General features: G+C 34.0%; 1 protein-coding gene across 5 annotated transcripts in view; it reads right to left on the bottom strand.

The window, feature by feature from the left end:
• PAK5 (p21 (RAC1) activated kinase 5) overlaps positions 1–24,531 on the bottom strand; it is a 430,189-nt gene that overhangs the window by 285,402 nt on the left and 120,256 nt on the right. Inside the window, exon 1 of one of the 5 annotated variants that reach the window (XM_031951108.1) lies at positions 361–579. The exons of 3 other annotated variants lie outside the window; for them this stretch is intronic. The gene's annotated coding sequence lies outside the window, so the exon portion shown is untranslated. Of the gene's footprint in view, positions 1–360; positions 580–24,531 lie in introns of those variants that run through there. One more of the 5 variants, XM_031951112.1, reaches the window with a different exon arrangement.

Genomic DNA, 24,531 nt, shown 5'->3' with positions numbered 1-24,531 from the left:
GTACCGGGTACCATCGCTCTCGCTCAGTGAGTTATCCGGGCTTTTCTATGCCCGTCTCTCACCCGGGCGTCAGAAATCTGCCTCTCATTCGATCAACGGAAGCTTGGGCGAAAGATGCAGACGGTAACGAATCTGACAGAGGTACCTGCCTCTCAAGCTGCTTCTTGGAGCAGTTTGGTTCTAGCATCTCCTAGGAGATGCACAATTGCACTGTCAGAGAGCTAGCTTTTGCACCGGACTCGCATCCTCGCGTGCCCGGCACTCTGGCGGAGAAGGATGCTCCTGGTCCCATCCGAGCACATCTCCCAAAGCAACGTCGCCCTCCCCATTCTCCATCGCCGCCCCGCAAGATGCCCCTACCTGGTATCTGGCTGTCAGAAAAGCAGCGGCTGCATCTCCTTTCTTTCTCCCCTGTTACATCGCTCCAAGCGCCATGTTCCCAGTCTCCCTGGGTGCACAGTGTGTAACTACTACAGGCTGGGCTGGGGAAAGGGGGGCGGGGGTGGGGAGCGGAGGGGAGGAGAGGGTGGATGGAACCAAAGCTTCCTACATGAGACCCAAACCTACTCTCTCGACTGAGCATGCCCAGTTCCGGCGTTTGGAGCCACGGAGGGGGTTTTCTCTCTGCTAAATCCACTTCTCCGTGTTTTAGTTGCAGCCAAGAGGACAGACTGGCTCAGGCAGAGGGGCTGGCCCCGCGTGGGTGGGTGGGTGGGCGTGGGGAGCTGGGGGTGGCTCCACGCGGACCAGCCTGACCCCGGAATATGCTGGTACCAAAGAGAAGGACGGTGGCAGTGGAAGCTCGAAGAAAGCAGCTTTTTACTGCCTGAAGTTACTTTATCTTTGACCTGGGAGAAGCATGTCACCCACCTACAAGCCTGGGCATTCAGACAGTTTACAATTTAACAATACAAGTAGAATCAGGAGGGATGTGGAGGTCGGGGAGCAATTTGCAAAGGCCATCCTAAGGCTACCCTGGCATGAATTTGGACTTGTCATTCTTATCCTTGCAAAATAGATACATTGTTGTTGATTGGAAGTCAGTCTTGTGCTCTGCTCTCAGAGTGGACAACCTAGTGATTAAAACTGTCTTGGGTGTTTCCTACTTGCAATAAAACCAACCCTTCGTGGTGGTCAGTTGTAGTTCTGGATGCAAACAGCACCTCTATCCATTGCACATAAGCACATATGCAACTATTCTTAAAGTTTCTTTTGGGGATAACTGCCTCTTCCTTAAAAACGAAGCTCTGGTGACTTTAAGCTTATGGATCCATGAATGGTTCTGCCAATAAAACCTGACTGAGATTGGGTTGGTAACCTCTTCCTTTACAATGTGAGGAAATTTCGATCAGATACAGGTAAAGAATAAATTCCCAAGCCTCTTTCCACTGGTCTGATGGACCACACCCCTTAGATGCTTTCTCACCCTTTGCCCTTTGGTTAAGGTTAGAGCCGGGTGAAGGGAGTGCAGGGTTGGTCCTTATCTTTTACAACCTATTCCACAATCTCTTTGCCTGCCTTCCCCTAGCTGTAGCTAAAACCTGGATCGGAAAGTCAAATATTCAGTACTTCCAATACTGTGTCTGGGCATGCTCAATAAGGAAGACTAACAGGTTCTGAATTTAAGAGAAAGTGATTGCGTTCAAGTAAGCAGGCTTTTCTGCAGAATTACTGCTGGTAATTCCAGCTGGCAAAGGGATGGATAGATATTCAAATTCTTTTCCTGTCGTTAAAAAAGTAAACTTTCCCAAGAGCTACCTTTTCCTCAGCATCTCAGGCTTTTCTTCCAGGAATTTTCGAAATCCACGTTGTATGGAAGATGGGAGTTAATATCAGAGTTATTGAGTTTTCCCATTGTGGGTAATCCGAAGGCACTGGAAGGCCCTTCTTTAGGATTTAAAGAAGTAATATTCATCTCTTTGAGGCTTAAGAAATGGAATTCATTTTCCATATCAAAGAATGAAAAAGCAGATGTTCTCTGAAGGGTTTTTCATTTAGTTTGTTTAGTCCGAAGAGATCTTAACGAAATCTATCCCATCCCTCTTCTTTTAGACAGCATCAAAGTCAAAAGAAGTTGCCTAGTGTCAAACCAATAAGCAGAGAAAAGATTGAACCCAGATTCTATAGTTCTCAAATCCAATCCTTTCTTTGGTAAATGGACTTATCTTCAACAGCCTGCAAAAGATTTGTATATGCAGTAATAACATTATGTTCAGTATCCTCTCATGGCCAAATAGTTAATTGCAAAATAGCTATCCTTCTCCTGCTCTCTGATTTTTCATTTACTCAAAGCCCATAAAGCAATAGTTGCCATACAAAAACATAAATCCTTGCTAAGAAAAGATTTCGTTTCTACTCCCCTTTTTTAAATATTCCTCTTTATAACAGGGAAATGTCGTGATTCCTATTCTTTTAAATGAAAGAACAGAGAACATATTTCTGATTTTCTGATTTCTTGCATAGAATTACAGTATTTCTGAACTGGAGAATGCCTTAAAAATCATCTTTACAAACAAGGGAATTGATGCCCAGAAATACTGAGATCAAGAGATGTCACTAAAATAGTAAGGAATAGAACCAGTATTCCAATCCATATTTCTGATACTCAGTTTAATGCTATATCTAATTGACTACTAATGGACTACTAATAAGGAAAACCAGAGTTCTAATGCTGCCTCAGACATTATCTTTATCTGTATGACTCTGGACATATCATGGAAGCTCAGCTTCTACATCTGTTAAATGAGAAATTTAGATTCAACACCCTTCAAGATGTCTTCTAGTTTTGAATCTATGATTTTATGATTGCATAGATTAGATAACTACTTCAAAACTACATTTTTTTCTTTTCGTTTTTTGTTTAAGTACTTCCTGTTTTTTACCTTCATTCCCTCCTTTCTCTTTTATTTTCTCCCCAATAGTCACTAGAGGAGTGGCCAGATGATGCATTTTTGAAAAATGGGGGAATTTGACTATGGCAATAACCTATTGATTGGTCTTCCTGCCTCAACTATTTCCTCACTTTAGTAATTCAGCTCCTCAGCTGTCAAAGTGATTTTCCTAAAGCTGAGAGCCAGCCACTTCACTCCTATCACTCCCATCTCCCCATTCAATAAAACTCCAGTGCCTCTCTATTATTCTCACATCAACTATAAAATGCTCTCATTCTAAACCCATAACAACCTGATCCCCTCTTACCTCTATAGTCTTCTTATACCTTACTCCCACTTAAGTACTTTGTGATCTAGTTACACTGCCCTTTTTGCTGTTCCTCTCACAAAATGTTCCCATCTCCCTTATCTGGGTATTTTCATGGCTGATCCTAATGCCTGGAATACCTCTTATTTTTTATCTCCCAGTTTCTTTATCTTGCTTTAAATCACAGCTGAAATTCCATATTTTATGAGAAGTCTTTCCTAATCCTCCTTAATGTTGGTCTTCATTTCCTTGATTATCTTCAATTTATCTTATCTACATTTTGTTTGTACATAGTTGTTTGCATGTTATGTCTTTTTCTTATACTCTCAGCCCCTTGAAAGCAGGAACTATATTTTGCCATTTTTTTTTTATCCATAGTATTTAACACATTAAGAACTTTATAAATATTTAGTAACTAAGTGGTAGCTTAAATCTCTTCCTTTTAGAACTGTTTATTCTTATAAAGTTGAATCACGTACACACACATACCTCTGGATCTAGATCTAAATATCTCTTAGAAGTGAGAACTTAATGAGAGAAACTCCCTTTTAAGATTTTTTTTTTTTTTTGGTAACAGTTACCTATTTATTTTAATAGCTTTTTGTTTTGTTCAAAGTTTTTTTTTTAATTTCATATAATTTTCCATCTTTTCATCTTGTTTGGTCATGTATTTTTATACTATTCATAGATTAAAGAGATATTTTCTTCCTTTCTCCTATAATTTGTTCTTGATATTATCCTTAAGGTCTAAATCATGTATCCATTTGGATTTTCTCTTGCTAGGCAGTATGAGATTGTTAGTTCATATCTAGTTTCTGTCATTGTTTTCCAGTTTTCCCAGTAGTTTTTGATGAGTTCATATTCTAACAGCTAGGGTCTTTGGATTTCTCAGACAGTAAGCTACTATATTTACTTCTTTCTTACTATATTTACTTATCTAATTTGCTATATTTTACCTTTTAAAATTTATATATAAAAACTAAAAGTTATTTTTGTTATTGTTCAGTCATGTCTGACTGACTCATTATGACCCCATTTAGATTTTACTTGACAAAGACACTGGGAATGATTTGACATTTCCTTCCCCAGATCATTTTATAGATGAGAAAACTGAGGCAAACAGGGTTAAGTGACTTGTCCAGGGTTCACACAACAGCTAGTACATGTCTGAAGCTGGATTTGAACTCAGGTCTTCCTGACGCTTAAGTTCAGCATTCTATCCACTGTGCCATCTAGCGTCCCCTTCTATATTTTTTAATCAGTATCAATCAAATCATTTTAATTATTATTGCTTTATAGTATAATTTGAGAACTGGTATTACTAGACCTCATTCCCTCCCACTTTCATTATTTCTATTTAGAATCTTGACCTTTTTATCTTTCAGATGAATTTTAAAATAATTTTCTAGTTTTAAATTCTTTTGTAGTCCTTTTTATTTTATTCTTTACTAATGCAATCATTTGGTGGGCTGATTGGTAAGGGATTGAATAAATAAATCAATTTGGGTAATATTGCTATTTTTTTATTGATTTGATCTATCCATGAACAATCTGCATTTCTAATTATTCAATCTGTATTTCCAGAAAAAAAATGTTTATATTTGAATTCATATAGCTCTCCAAATTCAGGCCAGTTTCAATGGCTTTGTGATGAAGAGAGCTATCTGCACCCAGAATTGAATATAAATACATAGTATAAATAGAAAATACAACATAGTATTTTTACTTTTTCTGTTGCTATTTGCTTGCTTTCTGTTTTCTTTGTCATTGTTTTCCTTTTTTGATCTAATTTTTCTTGTACAGATTGATAATTGTGGAAATATGTATAGAAGAATTGCACATGTTTAACAAATATTGGATTACTTGCCATCTAGCAGAAAGGGTTAGGGGAAAGAAGGGAAAAAAAATTTGGAACACAAAATTTTAAAAGGGTGAATGTTGAAAATTATCTATGCATATGTTTTGAAAATAATAAGCTTTAATAATAAAAAAGAAATATAAATTGATAGTTTTCTTTAATTTGTCTCTGATTTAAGGTATCAATATAATATTTGTTTCATTGAATTAATTCTGTGGGATGACTTATTTTCCTATTTTTATCAATTGTTTACATTAAATCTTTTGTTAATTGTTAAAATGAGATTAAATGAGACTCATTTCATTTCAGTTTTGACCCCAACCTAGCAAGTGAGCAGTCTAATTAAGGCCCAGACCATTATAGGAAGTAAGGTGTCATAATACCTTACTTAAGGAAGTAAGCTAAAGTCAGAAGATTGAGAGGTCCTATATTTGAACATGAAGTAGCAAGTTTAGAGAAAGAATACTCGAGTGGAAGTTGGAAACACCTGTGCTGACCACGTCTATGACATTGAGCAAGTCCCTCACTTCACTGATCTTCAGCTTTTTCATATGTGAAATGACCGACCAGATGACGTCTCAGGTCCCTTCATTTCTAAATCTATCCTTCTGCTAAACCATAAAAATGAATCAAATCTTCCTTCTTGTGCCTTTAATTTTCCAGTAGTTATAGTAGCTCATGAAGAAAAAAATTAGAAATTACATTTGTGGAGATTTTGTGATTAGATGAGACTCTACACTTTTAAAATAGTAATGAATTCTAGAAGTTGGAGGTTGTATTCAGAATGATGGATGGCAGTACAGACTGCTTTGCTACCTTTGTATCTTGCTAGATTTTTCTTCTATCTTTCTGTGACCCCCCCTCAGAAACACAATCATTCTCTACTAATTAAGACTTCTTTATAGTGACTTTGGGTACTAACTATTTATGACATTTATTATCGTTAGGAAAAATGAGCAATCAGATTGTATCTGCAGAAATGAACTGTTCATGCTATAAAACAGATACCTATTGGTAAGCTTTACTGATATGATACTGTCATGGTGTATCTGTTTTGTATAAAAATTCCACAAAATAATCAACATAGATATAAACAATATGGATTTAGAAACCTGCTAAGGGCTCATGTCTCTTTTCTTTGTGAGTTAACATTTATATAATATGTTCTGTTTAATTAATCTAAATGATCCTTAACTAAAAAACACAATTATCTTCTCAGATAGCTGGTAAGCAATAGATTCTATTTATTTTCATATATAACTACATCTATGTATTTTTATATATATGCATATGTATATATGTGTGTTTTTGTATGTTATATATGGGTATATATATGTTTATATATATAAGAGGAAGTTTGCAATTAATGTTTAATTAATTTACTTACTTAATTAAAGTAATTATTTAATAATTTAAATCAATTAAATTTATTTAATTAATCTTAATTTTTGAATTGAATATTCAGTTGTTGTTTTTTTGGTGAGGCAATTGGGATTAAGTCATTTGCCCGAGGACACATATCAAAGAAGTGTTGAGTGGATTTGAACTCAGGTCCTTCTGACTGCCTGTGCTCTATCCACTGCACCATCTAGTTGCCCCTGATTACATTAATTTTTAACAATCTGAAACCAAAATCAACCTCATATGATAAAATCTATCATACAGATAAAATGTATTTGAATATTATTCCAGATAATTTTGACAAAATACACAAAACTAGCAGTTTATTTATGTATTATAAGGAACAAATATTTTTGCTGTAATATTTGGCACTTTTGTTATTGCCCATCTATGTTGGTAGATAGAGTTTCTTTGAAAGTAAATTACTGACACTGATGAAATCACAAAACTAAACCAAAAATAGTTTCAGTGCTTGAAAAACTTTCATTTTGGTTAATGTCAAAATTAGCCTTACTGTATCAACATTGTCTTATTTGGAACCTGTATAATTATATTACAAATACTGCAAACCATCAAGTCTTGTTTTATATTTGTAAATTATTATTAATCAGCATTGCTCCATTATAATGAATCATATTTATCATGGTGATATTGAGGTATTACTGCCTTATCAAAGAAATGAAACTATATGTGACAATAGAATTATCAAATTCTGTCAGCTATCACTGTAGTGATCAAGTTGGTTTATTATAATTTCTCATTTGTTAAATAATCTAATTCAGAAAGAACAAATATTTAGACAGAATATTTAATGAAGAACAACTTATTCTATTGCCATGTAAAAGAGACTGAGTCTTGATTTGTAATTTTAAACATAATATTTGAAATAAGTGATTTTCCACTGCTTTCTTGTAGAAATTTCAGTTGGGTGAAGCATGAATAAAACTGCAATTTCAATGACATTATAAACAGCATGTTTCAACTCTGAAGATAAGTTCACCGACCTGTAGAATACAGTCAGAATACAGTCACCTGTAGAATACAGAATACAGCTTTTTTGTCTAGCATTAAGGGCCCTCTATAATTTGGCATAACCCTACCTGTTAAGTCTTACATTAACTACCAGATTGGCATTTCCAGCCACTAACCTAATTCTATTAGGGAAGAAAAAAATCATGCTCTGGAGAATTTTGGGAAATTGCCAAACTCTCTGTTTCTCAAATAGTAGCAAGTTTCTTCCCTCCAAATCAACTTCTCTGTAGGCATCTGTGCTCAAATTGTCAGTCTGAGAGGTCTGGGAAGAGAAAACAATGTTTCTGACTTTTGGTTGTCCTTTTCAGACTTTGTCTGCTACCAGTAGTCTGAAACTTCTCTTCCTCCGAGGTTCAGTCTATACTAATTTAACACCAAATGAAATCTTCATGGCTATTATCTACTGGCTCCCAGGTACTACTCCAGATTTTCCAAATTTAATTTAATTTGATTTAATACCTCCCTCATCTTCCTCTCTACCACAATTCCTGCACTCATAGTAAAAGAATTTTGAAATTCCTTCAAATAGCATCTAATCCCAGTTCCTCATTCTACTTAACACCCATATTCCCTTATCAGTCAACTACTGTATTCATACCTTTGATCTTACTAGCACCATAATTGTTAAAATAAAAAAAAAATCCTTTTTTAGCCATTATTTACTTTCATTCAATCTCCTTTTCTTATTCCCCCTAAATCTATTCTTCATTCTTCCCATGAGCTAGCCATTGTCCATTTAATCTGTTACATTTATATCCTATTACTCTTCTCTATGCATTCAGTGCTCCAGGCATACAGGACTACTTTCTGTCTGAAAACATTGGCTATTGGCTACAGGGGCAGCGAGGTGGTGCAGTAGATAGAGCACCAGCCCTGAAGTCAGGAAAATCTTATCTCAAATCTGGCCTCAGACACTTAACATGGCCTAGTTGTGTGACCCTGGGCAAGTCACTTAACCCCAATTGCCTCAGGGGGAAAAAAAAGAAAACATTGGTTACACTTTGTGCTCTGCTCCCTCTACAAATTTGCTCCTCCAGTTTTGTGGGCCTGAATTTCTATTCTTTCCTGCTTTGCCTACTGGATTTCTATTTATCCCCAATCACTATGGACTCCTTTCTTGATATGCCTCATCAGTAACAATATTTTCCCTAAGATCTCACAAAGGATTTTGCTAACACCCTAATATTCTATCAAAAATACTTAAATTGTTTATAGGGCTTTAAAAGCTTGTTAAATACTATATGTATGGATGTATATATTTGTGTATGGATGTATTTATGTAAGTGTGTATATATGTATAATCTAATTTAATAAGATCTTATAACAAAAAAAATAGATGTAAAACACTTTGCTTTTGTGCACCCCTAGAAACCTATGAAATAGACACTTATGGTTATTATCATGCCTATTTTATAAAGGAGGAAACTGAGGTTCAGAGAGCTAAGTGATTTGCCCATAGAAAAGCTAACAAATGTCAAAGGCAGGATTTCAGACCTTTCTGACTCCAATTCAGCATCCTTTTCATCCCTTTATGCTATTTCCTATAAAAGTTAAAGTACTATGTAAAAGTGAATTATTGTTACTAAGCAGCTCTCCCACCTTACTCTGCCCAACTTGGTAAGTTCCATTAATTTCTTGAGAGAGAAAAACACAAAAAAAATCCAAGTATGCTTTGAATTATGCACTTCAACATCATGTATATGGAATATTTAGGAAAGTTGTATATTGAAATTTGTGCCAGAGCTAGGTCAGGAGTCCTATATAAAGCAAAAGATTCTGAATAACTAAAACATAATATATATTCACTGATTTTATATTAGCATCCTAAATGTGATGGCTATTCCAGCTGGGCAATTAAGGCTTTCTACTTGTATGTTTCTAATACACAAATGTTCATAATTGCCCTTCTGCTGAAATCACAGCAGGCTCTTAAAGTGCTTCATAAGATATATTTCCTGTCAGTTTAAAAGAAAAATCATCACAAGGCCATTTCTCATTGCCTACCCAAGCTGTCATTTCATTTTGGTAGGGCCAGAAAATGAACCCCAATTAGAATCAACACTCTGCCATGATATATGATATCTACCATGTTTTGCCATGCTTCAAGTTCTATTTAATTCAACAAATATTGATTAAGCAACTACTATGTGAAAAACACCTCTCCACCTCCCCATCTCCCCACCTTCCCACCTCCCCATCTCCCCTCTTTAGTGCTGGGAATATAATTAGTGAGAAGGCCACAATCTTTGCTCTCTTGCCCTTACAGCCTCCTAAGGAGAAAGGACACAGTAAAGTAGTTACGAAACAAAATACTCTATGATAAATGCATCAGAAAGGTAACAAATGAAATGTAATAGTGAGATCTAAAGAGCTTCATGATATTAGTGACATTTGTTTTTAAAGGTTGGGTGAGAACTCAGAAGACAAAAAGGGAAAGATATCATTCCAAAGATATGGCAGAGAAAAAGTAAATCATGTTCTGGGGAATAGTCCAATATGACTAAGATGCAGAATGTATAGATAGGAACATAAAATGATATTGTATAATGGTGAAAAGGTTGGGTTTCTACATTTTCTCCAGTTTGGGTCTTAAATATTGGAAAAAGGAATTTGAATCTTGCTTGGTTAAAATAAAAGAAAACCTTTTTTTGAGGGGGAGAAGAGGTGCTACATGACCATAAACTGTTTATCTAATTAAAGAAAATTATGACTTACTATCTAATCCAATTAGTAATCTCTAGATTGACATAGATTTATTTTGAGTTATAAGAAGATGGTGACTTTGCTTTTCATAGACCTAGGATTGAGAAATACAGGATTTTAGTGGTTTTCTCTAACTTTTCCATCAGAAATATAAAGAAAATACTATAGGCTCCCTGTGAAATCCGGTTTCACTATTGAGTCCATCCACAATCTTGGAGCAGCCTCATTTTATCTTGTCTTTTTTTCTTAAATTACATACCTACCATTGCCACATAAAATCATAGTTCCCACTTGGAAGATAATTTAATAGGATCCCATTTCCTGGCAAGCATGACTCAAAATTGAGGAAAATTGGGAGATATTTATTCAATGAAAATCAGATTAGAGAGTATTGCAGTGTTCTTTTCAGTATCTCATATTGAGAGGGAAAGCAAGAACTGTTTGCCAAGATAAAAAAAGTACCATCATGACTTATCCATATAGAACACCCAATGAAAAATCCAATATACTAGTAGCATGACAATTGCAAATACCAGAATTTTTATTTTTTGTAAATATTTCTGGACACTAATATAACCTTCCAAAATCTACCAAGAAAATTTAGAGAGATCATTTTTGTCTTTGAAAGAAAATTACTGATAATGTAATATTGTAAAATTATTGTAATAACATTGTAATAAAATGAAGTATTCATATGTCATTCAACATTTAATACAAAGAGATTTACTTAGTTATAGTATAAAAAAAGATATTCAACAAGGATACAGAACTCAGCTAAGATAATTTTCTGGAAATCCATCTAGTCACAGAGGTAAGATGTGGTGACTCATTTTGCCTTGGGACCACTACTAAGTCTGAAGGAACCAGACTTTAGAAAGTTGGGCCTTTTATGCAAGAGCAGTCAGACACATCAACATAGCCCCAGGCCACAAGGAAATAGTGTCAACAGTTAGGTGGCTTCCTAGACTCATCAAGTCAGGGAGATCTTATTTGTGTTTTAGAAAAGAATTGGCTTAACCTTCATAAGGGGGTGGAGTTGGAAAGAGTAACTAAAAGAGGTAGAGAAAAAATAGAACACTGAGCTATCACAGCACTGTTGTAGTACATTGTATCTTAACCTAGAATGTCAGAGATGGAAGGACTTTGCAAATCAACTAGTTCTAAACTCTCATTTTATAGATGAAAAAATTTTGAGGATCAAAGACAAGAAGTGACTTTGCTTAAAGATATTAAGTGTCCCTGTGCTGTGAGGGGTATTTCCCACATGTAACATGGAGGGTGTTGTTGTGTGAGAGGGAGGCAAAATAGATATCTCCAGCTCTTCCCTCTCCACCCTTTTCCAAGGAAAATTTTAATTCCTTCACAAAAGGGAAGCAGGAAGTTAGGGCCAGAAGTTCACTCTAGGTTTCAATCACTGTTTCATTCCTGGAGAGAAACAGGACACAATTCCACCAAATATCAGTTCTACAATGAACTATAGTATAAGTACATATAGTGATATAACATATATTACTACATATATATTATGTATAGTAACATATATTATATTATCAAATTAATTATCAAATTATCAAAATTATCAAAAAATCTCACATATATAATGTGGTAGCAAAACAGAAAGTAGGGTTATAATTTTTTTCCTTATTGGTAATGAGATAACTCAGTTAAACCAAGAGAGAAATTCAGATATCATTCACCTGTGAGGGTAAAAAAAAATCTCCATAATCTCTAGCATAACAAGGTAGAGATAGAAACATAATGTAGATTGCAGCTCTTCTCATGTCTTTCCAGAGACTTTTCCATCAGCAACCTGAAGTGGGGATGACTTCTTCAATTTTCCTTCTTGAGTAAGGAAGCCAGAAGTGCACAGAGACTAAAACCTGAAGAGAACCCAAAGACCATCTAAAGAAGAAATGAAGCTACTTTACTCTTAACAACTCATATAGGGCAGGGCATTCATTTCTACCAATGGGCTTTGTAACTGGGAGTGCAGTTCTCCAATGAGAAGAAGCCCCCAGAATTATCCAATATGAATTCTCATTTCCACATGAATAGCCTTACCAGCATATGCTAATGGCACAACTATAGAATACCAATGCTAGAAAGGATCTTTTAAACCATAAATCCAATCCCTTCATTTAACAGACAAAGATGCCTAGAGGGAGGAAAGTCCAAGCTAATAACTAGCAGAACAAAGGCAGGAATTCAGGTCCTCCGTTTCCCTGGATGCTTTTTCCATTTCAATGGCATCTTTGAAAAAATTAATGTTGCCTACAAATGATTCTAAATCGCTTCCTTGATATAATTTCTATTCCTAGACAATAGTCTGAGGAAAACTTATTTATGCCTTTCAAACCTCAGCATAACCCCAAACATTCCAAGATATCTTGAGATTTCTTGGATAGTTTTCTTTAAGGACTAAACCCAATCTGATTCTAATTGGCCATTAATAGGTCCTAGGCTCAGTCCCATTTGGTCATTGCTTGGGTCCCAATTGACTCAGATTGAATGTAAATGTGGATTTTATTTTTGCTTTGGCCAAAAACCCTGGGGTATTCCTCTCCCAGATTCATTCATTCATTTAATAAATTATTCAGATTTTTGGGGGGGACTAGATGAAAGAGTAGATTCTTGGCCTCAATTGCTACTTAACCTTAATTGCTACATGGATATAGCCTGAGTCAAACTAAGACCTGTTGAAGACCTTAGCTTAAAAAGAGTAAGGTTCTCCTGTAATGGTCCAGAACTCTGGAGAAATATACTTGAGGCAAGGATTCTTACAACAAGGTGTTAACTCAGTGGAATTGATAAGACAATGGTTATCTAGTTTAGCATAGTGATTAATAGTTCTCTAGTTCAGTATGATTGATTTAAGCTTACAGCAAATAATGGTTCCCTAGTGATATAATGATTGATTTATACTCTGTATGATAAGTGGATTTAATTGTAATAAACTAAGAGGCCAGAGTCAGACCTAGAGGAGGACTCAAAGAGACTTAAAGACAGAGACCCTCGTGGTGGCTGGCCTGTCCTCTTCCACTTCTCCACCAAGACCAAGACCCATTTGAAGGTCCCCCAGAAAGACAGCCCAACCCCAGGTGAAGGAACTAGACTGTGAAGGAGATAATAAAAACTGACTATTCTTGTGGAGATTATTCTGCTAAAACCAAGACCCATTTGGAGAACTTCCAGAAAGGTAGTCAGAATATTACAATCTCCCATAATACCCAAGGCCATCTCCAGTCATCTTGCTCTATAGCTTGCTACTGGACCAGATGACTCTGGAGAGGAAAATGAGGCAGGTAACCTTACACAACCATCTCTCATTGGGGAACTCACTTAGAACACATCAGGGAATTTTCGTTTTTTGGATAGCTGAAGTTGGTTGGAAGTTTTGCCTTATATTGGTCTATAGTTCCCTCTTTATGGATCCTTCAAAGGCAATCTTTAATCCTTTGCCTTCCTCATAGTTCTTAGCTCAGTACTGGACACAATGAGGGCCATCTCCAGGTGTCCTGATCTATATCTAACTCTGGAGGGGAAAGTGAGTCAGGTGACCTTATCTAGTCCTCCCTCACTTAAATCCAGTTTACTTGTATGTTTACAGCATCCCCTCCCTGATGTCATGGTCCTCTTCTAGAAGGAAGGACAAAGAACAGCAACGAACTTCACAGTTCTATTATCATGTAGGGCCACATTCTTCCCAAAAGTTTTATCAGCATTAACCTCCTTTTAAAGGAATATTCCTGAACACTGTTACATTTGATGTTATACCCAACGACTGTGAATGGGAACTAAAATCATATTCCGCCTATTTCATAATTTCATCATTATCAATGAAGGATTTTTTTTTTTTTCAAACATGGGTTAAGCTCTTTGGCCTTTGATATTCTTTTGCTTCTGAAAGAGTATGATTTCAAAATTATGTAAAATAATTGGCATAAAGAATATTATGAGAGAGATGTACAACCATCCTGGCATCTGGGCTAGTCATGTTTGAAGGGAAAGGATAACTTTTAAACAGCCACCATGCTCTATTGGTATCCATAAGATGGCAGGAAAGCCAGGGAAAGACCTACAATAAGTGGGAGGGTGGTATTTGAGGAATTTACAGGACAACAGGGATGATTTAAGACAATGAAAACAATGAGTTACTATTTGCACTAATAGACATAGCAGGTGGCAGGTACATGGTATACTGTCTGCCCTCCTATATATAGTGTCTGCCCTCCAATCAGAAGAACCTGGGTTCAAATTTGGCCTCAGACATTTACTAATTGTATGACCCTGGACAAGCCACTTACGCCTGCTTGCCTCAGTTCCTTATCTGTAAAATGAGCTGGAGAAGGAAATGACAAATCATTCCAGTATCTTTACCAAGAAGATCCTGAATGGGGTCACAAGAGTTGGACAAGACTGAAATGATTTAACTATAATAACAATAGACATAGCATCCATATCAATAAGATCAAGATTCACTGATTTGTTGATTAATTTAATCTGTACATATTATCAGAACTTTGTTTTAAAAGATCAACTTCTTTTTTTTTAAATTATTCTCCTCATTTTTTTTTTTTTTTATAACTTTTTATTGACAGAACCCATGCCAGGGTAATTTTTTTTTACAACATTATCCCTTGCACTCACTTCTGTTCCGATTTTCCCCTCCCACCCTCCACCCCCTCCCCTAGATGGCAAACAGTCCTATATATGTTGAATATGTAAAAGATCAAGTTCTAAATGAGTTATAGATATTAAATTTCTATTCTATAACAAATTTTGTATATATAGTGAAGAAAGAACTTAGGCTCTCTGCTAGATCTTTTCCATCACACTGACACTTTTGGTGAACATATATATGTGTGTGTGAGTGTGTGTGTGTGTGTGTGTGTGTGTGTGTTTATATATCTTTTTATTTTATACCTTTATCAGATTTTTATTAGCAACTTTTCGTTAGTGATGTTTATCATTCACATGAGTACATCCTTGAGAACAGGATCAATGTTTGCCTTTATTTATATCCTTGGGGATTGGCATATAGTAGGGTCTTAATAAATGATGTTGACTACTGTTATGAAGGATATGTAGCATAGAATTCCGGTCAAAGAGAGAGTCTATGTGGATGATTAGATTCTTCAGATGCTATTGTTTGTAGTAAATTGCTAGTATTATCAATTCTTGGAATATTACAGAACTGAAAGAGATCTATGATCATTCAAAAGAGTATCTGACCATCCACACATAAAGACTAAGTAGATGAAGAAAATTTATATTCCTGGTCATTATATGCATTTGGACAGATAGCATACAGAGCTTGCCCATTATTTTGTGCATATCTGGAAAGACTGTATAGATGTTGGGTTGAACCCAGAAATGAATAGAAAAAGGAGATTGGGCTGGATTTTTTTACATAAAATTGAGAAGTTCCTTTAATGATCCTCAAACTTTCCATGGAAATTAGATCTTAGATTCTTAAGGCCACCATTCTAAAGATGTTGCAACAAAAGATGAAATATCAGTCTTTAAAAATAATAATGCCTATCATACAGACAGCAAAGGATTTCTGCATGATAGGTATAAACTAGCTGCAACCTAAAACTGATAAGGAATTTCAAAGGACAGGAGTAAAGAATGTCAACAAAGAAACATACAGTAGAAAGCAAAGATGGTCTAATTTCAAGGAGATGGCAAAGGCTTATGCATGAATATTCAGAATGTTCCACTAGTAACTTCTTAATATATGGAGAAAACAATGGAGCTCTACAACATATTGAGAGGAAATCCTTTGATGAATTTATAGGAGATCATGAATCAGATTTACATGGGTCGGCCTGCATGGATGGGCTACAAATGGCATTATTAGAGGGAATTCCCAATTCATGAGATCACAGATCTATTTAAGAACTGGTGTCTGTAAGGATAGTATTGTAAAATAGAAACTCATGATCTTTAAGAAGAAAAAAATAAACTTGAGGAAACAACATTTTCATCTTCTACTTGGTACTTCAGGGCAGATAAAATGAAGTTGATTGGATCATGATTTTACTGGAATGCTGGGAGGCACATTGAGACAGTACATATTAAGCTAGACTTGGCAACAGGAAAAACTGGATTCAAATTCTACTTCTCAAACTTATGACATGTGACCATTTTAAAACCACTTAACCCTTTTGAGTCTCAATTTTTCTTATCTACAAAATGAAAATGATGGTAGTTGTCATTGACCTTGCAAAGTTTTTATGTGGATCCAATGAGATAATATATGTGAAATATTTTGCAAATTTTAAAGTGTTATAGAAATATTGATTATTAGACAAACCACCCCTTCAAAATGTAATGATTACTTGGATATTAGATGGAGATGTCACTTCTTAGGTACAGTTTTAGATAATATCCCACTGTTCACTTAAAAAATACCTACATATATAAATGTCAAAGCATAAAAAAGATCAACACTTCAAAAATATAAATAATTCCAAAAGATTATTTTCACTTAAAATGGTAATTATTTGACTGTAATAGAAAATCACCTTAGCTGTTGTACCCACTTAATTCACACTTAGACCAAAGTAAAACCAACATTTCCTAAAAATAAATATGCAAATTCAATCTGCAAAAGCACTTTATAAATTATAAAGCTTTCTATGTACTAATGTAAATATCAAATTGTACAAGAATTTGATTATAAAATAAGGAGATCTCTTTTCCAACATGGAGAAAGATAGCCTGTCCAATGTCGTTAATGATTTATATTTAGATCTTTACTAACACAAAAATTTGCAGCAAAAACTGAATTAGACAGTCTCATCACTTTGCCCTAAAAGAATGAGAGCTCCTTGAAAATGGGGACTGTTTTTGTGTTTTGTTGCATCCTTAGCACTTAACCTTAGCACTGTCTGGCATTAGTAAGTTCTTTTTTTTTTTTTATAATAGCTTTTTTTATTTTTCAAAACACATGCAAAATTAGTTTTAAACATTCTTCCTTGCAAAACCTTATGTTCAATATTTTTCTCCCTCCCTTCCCCTATCCCTATATCTCCTAGACAGCAACCAATCCAATATAGGTTAAACATGTGCAATTTTTCTATGCATTTTTTCACAACTATTATGCTGCACAAAAAAAAAAATCATATCAAAAGGGGGAAAATGAGAAAGAAAAACACAAGCAAGAAAACAACAACCAAAAAAAAGGTGAAAATATTATGTTGTGATCCACACTCAGTCCCCACAGTCCTCTCTGGATGCAGATGGCTCTCTCCATCACAAGTCTAGGGGAACAGGACTGAATTACCTCCTTGTTGAAAAGTCCCATTACAATTAATTATCACATAATCTTGCTGTTGTTGTGTACAAACATTCTCTTGGTTCTGCTCATTTCACTTAGTATCAGTTTATTTAACTCTCTCCAGGCCTTTCTGAAATCATCCTGCTGATCATTTCTTATAAAACAATAATATTTCATAACATTCATATACCATGACTTATTCAGCCATTCTCCAACTGATGGGCATCCACTCACTTTCTACTTCCTTACCACTCCATAAAGGGCTGCTACAAACATTTTTGCACATGTGGGTCCTTTTCCCTTTTTTTATGATCTCCTTGGAATACAGACTCAGTAGAACATATATTATGATCTCAACAATTTTTTTTAATTGGACTTCAAAGAGAGGTAGATAATATAAAAGCCATGAGTACATAGTGAGATCAAAAAGGGAAAGGCTTGCACCTAAGCTTGTTTTTAACCATTTCATTTTTGGGGGGGAACAATGCTTTAAAAGCAGGGCTTCTTAAACTTTTTCCACTCATGACCTCTTTTAGCCCAAGAAATTTTTACGTGACCCCAGGTATATAGGTATATAAATCAAACATTTACTGATAATAAATCAAAATTTCATGGCTCTCACATTCAATGACTAGATTATATATGGTGTTATGACCCACAGTTTAAGAAGCTTGGGTTTAAACTAAGGTATAATTTGACATCTCAACTTGAGCTACTTAATAATAAATATTTCTAAGCTCTATAACTACCCAAGGCATTAAAAAATCTCTCAGAACACTGACTGAAAGCTTCATCCTAATCCTGCTAAGAACAAGCAAGATAAACATCATGGCACAAGCATGCAATATATTTTGTTAAAATAAATTTCTTCATCAAGGGACTATAGAAGGCTGAGCACAGACCCTTTTGTTAAAGGAAAATTTTATTTTAAAAGAGACAATTTCAAACTAGATTTTATTCTCATCACAAAAAGAAATAAAAAGATAATAGCATAATATTTAGATTATTTGTTCTGGTATTACATAAGAAGAAGATGTTATAAGACTTTAAATAAATTTTTGGCAAGAATATTAAGGTCCAAGGATCTCTGGGTGAGGGTGATGGATGAACAAGATGCCAGAATTTTTGTATTGATTGTCCTCATCCTTCTGGAGACAAGAGACTGATTCCATCTGGAAGGTAGTTAAAGGATACCAGATGGAGTAATACCACATGATGGTGAACAGTTTCTTTTTATTATAAACTACAATTGTGGTCTTTCCAAGAATAATGTTACTTGTAAGCAATGTGGGATTGCTTTCCTTGGCTTATCTAAATCTAGAATTCTTGTTGCTGTGGCTTCTCCATATTGGGAAGAAAATACTTGTAATTATTAATGTGGTAGCGCCTAAAAAAGAAAAAGAAGAAAGAGAATCAAGAGGGACTTGAAAGCACAGAACACCTAGCATAATTTCTACACCTGGAAAGGTTCTGGGGCAAATTCATTAAAAGTCCATTTGTAGGCACCCAGAGGATAATGAGGTGTTAAATAGCAGCCAACAAGGATTTGTCCAAAGGAAATCGTGCCAAGCACACCTAAATCTGTTCTTTAATAAAAGTAATGATCTTTCATAGCAGTGAAAGGGATGGTATACATAACATAAAGATATACATTCACTCAGGTACTACACATATAATTATTCTCCTTTTAAAAGTATTTTATTTTTCTCCAGTTATAAGTAAACCTAGTTTTTAACATTCATTTTTATAAGATTTTCAGTTCCAAATTTTTCTCCCTCCCTCTTTCTTGTCCCCATACCCAAGACAACAAGAAATCTGATATAGGTTATATATGCAAAAACTTGTTAAACATATTTCCACATTAGTTGTGTTGTGAAAGAAGAATCAGAAAAAAATGGAAAAAAAAAACACCAGAAAGAAACCAAAAATCAAACAGTGAAAATACCATGCTTTGATTTACATTCTGAATCCATAGTTCTTTCTCTGGATGTGGATAGCATTTTCCATCATGAGTTCTTTGAAATTATCTTAGATCATTGTATTTCTAAGAAGAACTAAGTTAGTCAAAGTTGATCATCACACAATGATGCTGTTACTGTGTATAATATCCTCTAGGTTCTGCTTATTTTACTCAGCTTCAGTTTATATAAGTCCTTCCAGATTTTTCTGAAATCCACCTGCTCATAATTTCCTTTAGCACAATAGTATTCCATTATATTCATATACCACAACTTGTTCAGGCATTTTCCAATTGACAGTCACCCCTTCAATTTCCAATTTTTTGCCACCACAAAAAAAACTATTATAAATATTTTTGTACATATGGGTCTTTTTTCTCTTTTTCATGATCTGAGATACAAACATACTAATGGTTTTGAAGGACCACAGGATATGTACAACTCTACCATCATATATTAATATTCCAATTTTCCACATGTCCCACATTTATCATTTTGCTTTTCTGTCATATTAACCAATCTGAGAGGTGTGAGATGGTACCTCAGAATTGTTTTAATTTGCATTCTTTAATCAATAGTGATTTAGAGAATTTTTTCATATGTCCTTAAATAGCTTTAATTTCTTCCTTTGAATATTGCCTGTTTTTATCCTTTGACCATTTATCAATAGGGGAATGACTTATTGGTTTCACTTAGTTCTCTATGTATTATAGAAATAAGACATTTATTAGAAATATTTGCTGTGAAAATTACCTTCCAGCTTTCTGCTTTCCTTCTAATCTTGGTTGCATTGGTTTTGTTTATGCTAAAGCTTTTTAACGTAGTCAAAATTATCCATTTTTGCATTTCATAATGTTCTCTGTCTCTTGTTTGGTCATAAATTGTTTCCTTCTCTATAGCTCTGACAGGTAAACTATTCTTTGTTCTCTGATTTATTAATGGTATCATCCCATATATCTAAACCATGTACCATTCTGACCTTATTTTTTCCATTTTCTCTGGCAGTTTTTTCTAAATAGAGAGTTCTTATTCTAGATGTTGGAATCTTTGGGTTTATAAAAAAAGTAGATTACTGTAGTCATTTACTTCTATGTCTTATGTACCTAACCTATTCTAAAGATCCACCATGTTATTTCTTATTCAGTACCAAAAATTTTTGATGATTGCCACTTTATGGTATAGTTTTAGTTCCGTTATGGCTCTCATCTTCCTTGGCATTTTTTTCATTAATTACTTTGATGTTCTTCATTTTTTGTTCTTCAAAATGAATTTTGTTATATTTTCTAGCTCCCTCAAATAATTTTTGGTGGTTTGGTATAGAACTGAATAAGTAAATTAATTTAGGCAGAATTGTTGGCTTATCCATGAGCAATTGATATTTTCCCAGTTATTTAGATTTGACTTTATTTATGTGAAAAAGTGTTTTATAATTGTGTTCATATACTTTTTGGGTTTGTCTTGAAAATATTTTTTGTTGTTTACAGTTGTTTTAAATGGAATTTCTCTTTCTATTATCTGTTACTGGGCTTTGTTAATTATATGTAGAAATGTTGATGATTTGTATGGCTTTATCTGCAACTTTGCTAAAGTTATTTGTTTCAAATAGATTTTTAGTTGATTCTATAAAATTCTATAAATATATCATTATATAATCTGCAGAGAGTGATAAATTTGTTTTCTCATGCCTATTCTAATTCCTTCAATTTCTTTTTCTCTTCTTATTGCTAAAGCTAAAACTATATTTCTAGTATAATATTGAGTAATAATGGTGATAATAGGACCCTTATTTCACCTTTAATCTTACTGGGATAACTTTTAGCCTATCCCCATTACAGATGTTTCCTGATAGTTTTAGATAAATACTGCTTATCATTTTTAAGGAAAATTACATTTTTGGGGGGGAGGGAATGGGTACTGTAATTTTGTCAAAAGCTTTTTCTGCAACTATTGAAATAATTATGATTTCTGTTGTTTTTATTTTTTTATATGGGCAATTATGCTAATTGTTTTCCTAATATTGAACCAGTTCTGCATTCCTGATATAAATTCCATCTGGTCGTAGTATATTATCCTGTTGATAAATTGTCGAACTCTCTTTGCTAATTTTTATTTAAAATTTTTGCATCAATAATTATTAGGAAATTGGTTTGTATATTTTTCTCTGTTTTGAATCTTCCTGGTTTAGGTAATAGTACTACAATTTGTGTCATGAAAGGAATTTGATAAGACTCTCTTTGCCTATTTTTCCAAATATTTTATATAATTATTGGAATTGATTGTTCTTTAAATGTTTAGTAGAATTCACTTGTAAATCTATCTGGCTCTGGAGATAGTTTTCTTAGGGAATTCACTGATGGCTTTTTCAATTTCTTTTTCTAAAGTGGGACTATTTAAATATTTTATTTCCTCTTCAGTTAATCTGGGCAATTTAAATTATTGTAGGTATTCACCCATTTCACTTTGATTGTCAGATTTATTAGCACAGTTGTGTAAAATAGTTTCTAATTATTGCTTTAATTTCCTCTTCATTGGTGGTGAATTACTCTTTTGATTTTTGATACTGGTAATTTAGTTTTCTTCTTTTTTAAAAATCAAATTAGCTGAAAGTTTATCTTTTTTTAAAAAATAAAAACAGCTCTTAGTTTTATTTATTGGTTCACTGGATTTATTACTTATAATTTTATAAATTTCTCATCTGATTTTCAGAATTTATAATTTGGTATTTAATTGGTTTAATTATTTAATTTGATTTTAAAATTGTTCATAGTTTTTTAAAGTTGCATATTCATTTCATCGATCTGCTCTTTCTTTATTTTATTCATGTAAGCATTTAGAGACATAAATTTTCTCCTAAGCACGAAATTGGCAACATTCCACAAATTTTGGTATGTTGTCTCATTATTATCATTCTCTTTGATGCAATTATTGTTTCTATGATTTGTTTTTTGACCCACTAATTCTTTAGCATTAGATTATTTGGTTTCCAATTAATTTTAGTCTATGTTGCTAAGATTATATTTAATATTTATTGCATCATGATCTGAAATGGAAACATTTAAATTTTCTTCCTTTCTGCATTTGATTGTGAGGATTTTATGCCTTAATACATAGTCAATTTTTGTATATGTGTCATATACTACTGAGAAAAATCATATTCTTTTCTTTTTCCATTCAATTTTCTATCTTATTTAACTTTCCTAAAATCCCATTCACCTCTTTAACTTCTTTATTGTTTATTTTGTGATTAGATTTATTTAGTTTTTAGAGGGGAAAGTTGGCATCCCTCACTAGAATAGTTTTGTTCTCTTTCTTTCTGTAATTCATTTCATTTGTCCTCTAAGAATTTGGATGCTGTACCATTTGGCATATAAATTTAGTATTAATGTTATTTCATTGCCCATGATACCTTTGAGCAAGATATAGTTTCCATCCTTATCTCTTTTAATTAGTTCTATTTTTGTTTTTGCTTTATGTGAGGATGAGGATTGCTATCCTGATTTTGATACTCAGTTGAAGCTTAATATATTTTGCTCTAGTCTTTTACCTTTATTCTGTATGTATCTCTCTGCTTCAAATATATTTCTTATAAACAACATATTGTCAAATTTTGATTTTTAATCCATTCTGCCATCTGCTTCCATTTTATGGAAAAGTTCATCCCATTCATATTCAGTTATGACTACTAACAATATATGTCCCTTCATCCTATTTTCCCCCATTTATACTTTTTTTCTTTCCTTTCACCCTATAGCTTCTTACCAGTGATTTCCTTTTGACCACTGCCTTCCCTTCTATGAGCTTTCCCTCCCTTTTCTTTTCTCTTTCTCCTCCTATTTCTGCCCTCCCTTCTATCAGTCCCAGGTTCTTTTTTCCTTCCCCTTTTCTTTCCTACTTCCCTATAGGGCAAAATAAATTTCTAACCTCAGTGTGTATGTTATTTCCTTTTTGAGCCAAACCTGATGAAAGTAAAGTTTAAATATTTGCTCACCCCCCTCTCCCTTTTCCCTTCTACTGTTCCTGCAAGGTAATTTACTTCACTGTGCCTTCCCCTTTCCTATTCTTCTACTACAATTTTTTTCACCTGTAAATTTTTTATAACATCACATAAATTTCTATTCCTGATAACTGTCCTAATAGAAGTAAAGTTCTTAAGAGTTATAAGAACAGTTCAACTGGATTGATTTTTTTTTTCTTTTTTGTTTACCTTTTTATGTTTCTCTTGAGTCTTATATTTGAAGACTGAAGTTTCTGGTTAGCTCTGTTTTTTTTCCATCAGGGAAATTTAAAACTTCCTTATGTCCTTGAATATCTATCTTTCCCCCTGAAAGATTATGCTTAGTTTTTCTAGGTAGTTGATTTGCTGTTATAAATCTAAGCTCCTTAGCCTTCTGGAATACCAATTTCTAGACCTGCAATCTTTTAACGTAGAAGCTGCTAAGATCCTGGTAATTCTGACTATGATTCCTTTGTATTTGAATTATTTCTTTCTTACTGCTTGAAATATTTTCTTTTAATCTGATAATTGTGGAATATGGCTACAATATGCCTTGGAGTTTTCATGTTAGACTCTCTTTCAGGTGGTGATCATTGTATGTATTCATTTTGTCTTTTACCCTCTGGTTCTAAAATATCAGGGAAGTTTTCCTTAATACTTTCTTGAAAGATGACATCTAGGTTCTTTTTTTGATCATTACTTTCAGGCAGTCCAATAATTTTAAAATTGTCCCTCCCAGTTCTATATTCTAGGTCAGGTGTTTTTGTTAGAGATATTTCACATTGTCTTATTGTTTTTTTTCCATTCTTTTGATTTTGTTTTATTGTTTCTTGATTTCTCATAAAGTCATTAGTTTCTATTTGCTCAATTCTAATTGTTAAGGAATTTTTTTTTTTAGTGAACTTTCATTTGTTCAATTTAAATTTTTAAGAAATTGTTTTTGGGACAGCTAGGTGGCACAGTGGATAGAGTACCAGTCCTGAAGTCAGGAGGACCTGAGTTCAAATCTGATCTCAGACACTTAACACTTCCTAGTTGTATGACCCTGAGCAAGTCACTTAATCCAAATTGCCTCAGGAAAGAAAAAAGAAATTATTTTCTT

The sequence above is a fragment of the Sarcophilus harrisii genome, chromosome 2 (assembly GCF_902635505.1).
Source record: "Sarcophilus harrisii chromosome 2, mSarHar1.11, whole genome shotgun sequence".
Lineage (NCBI taxonomy): Eukaryota > Metazoa > Chordata > Mammalia > Dasyuromorphia > Dasyuridae > Sarcophilus > Sarcophilus harrisii.
This window is presented reverse-complemented; position numbering and strand designations above follow the sequence as displayed.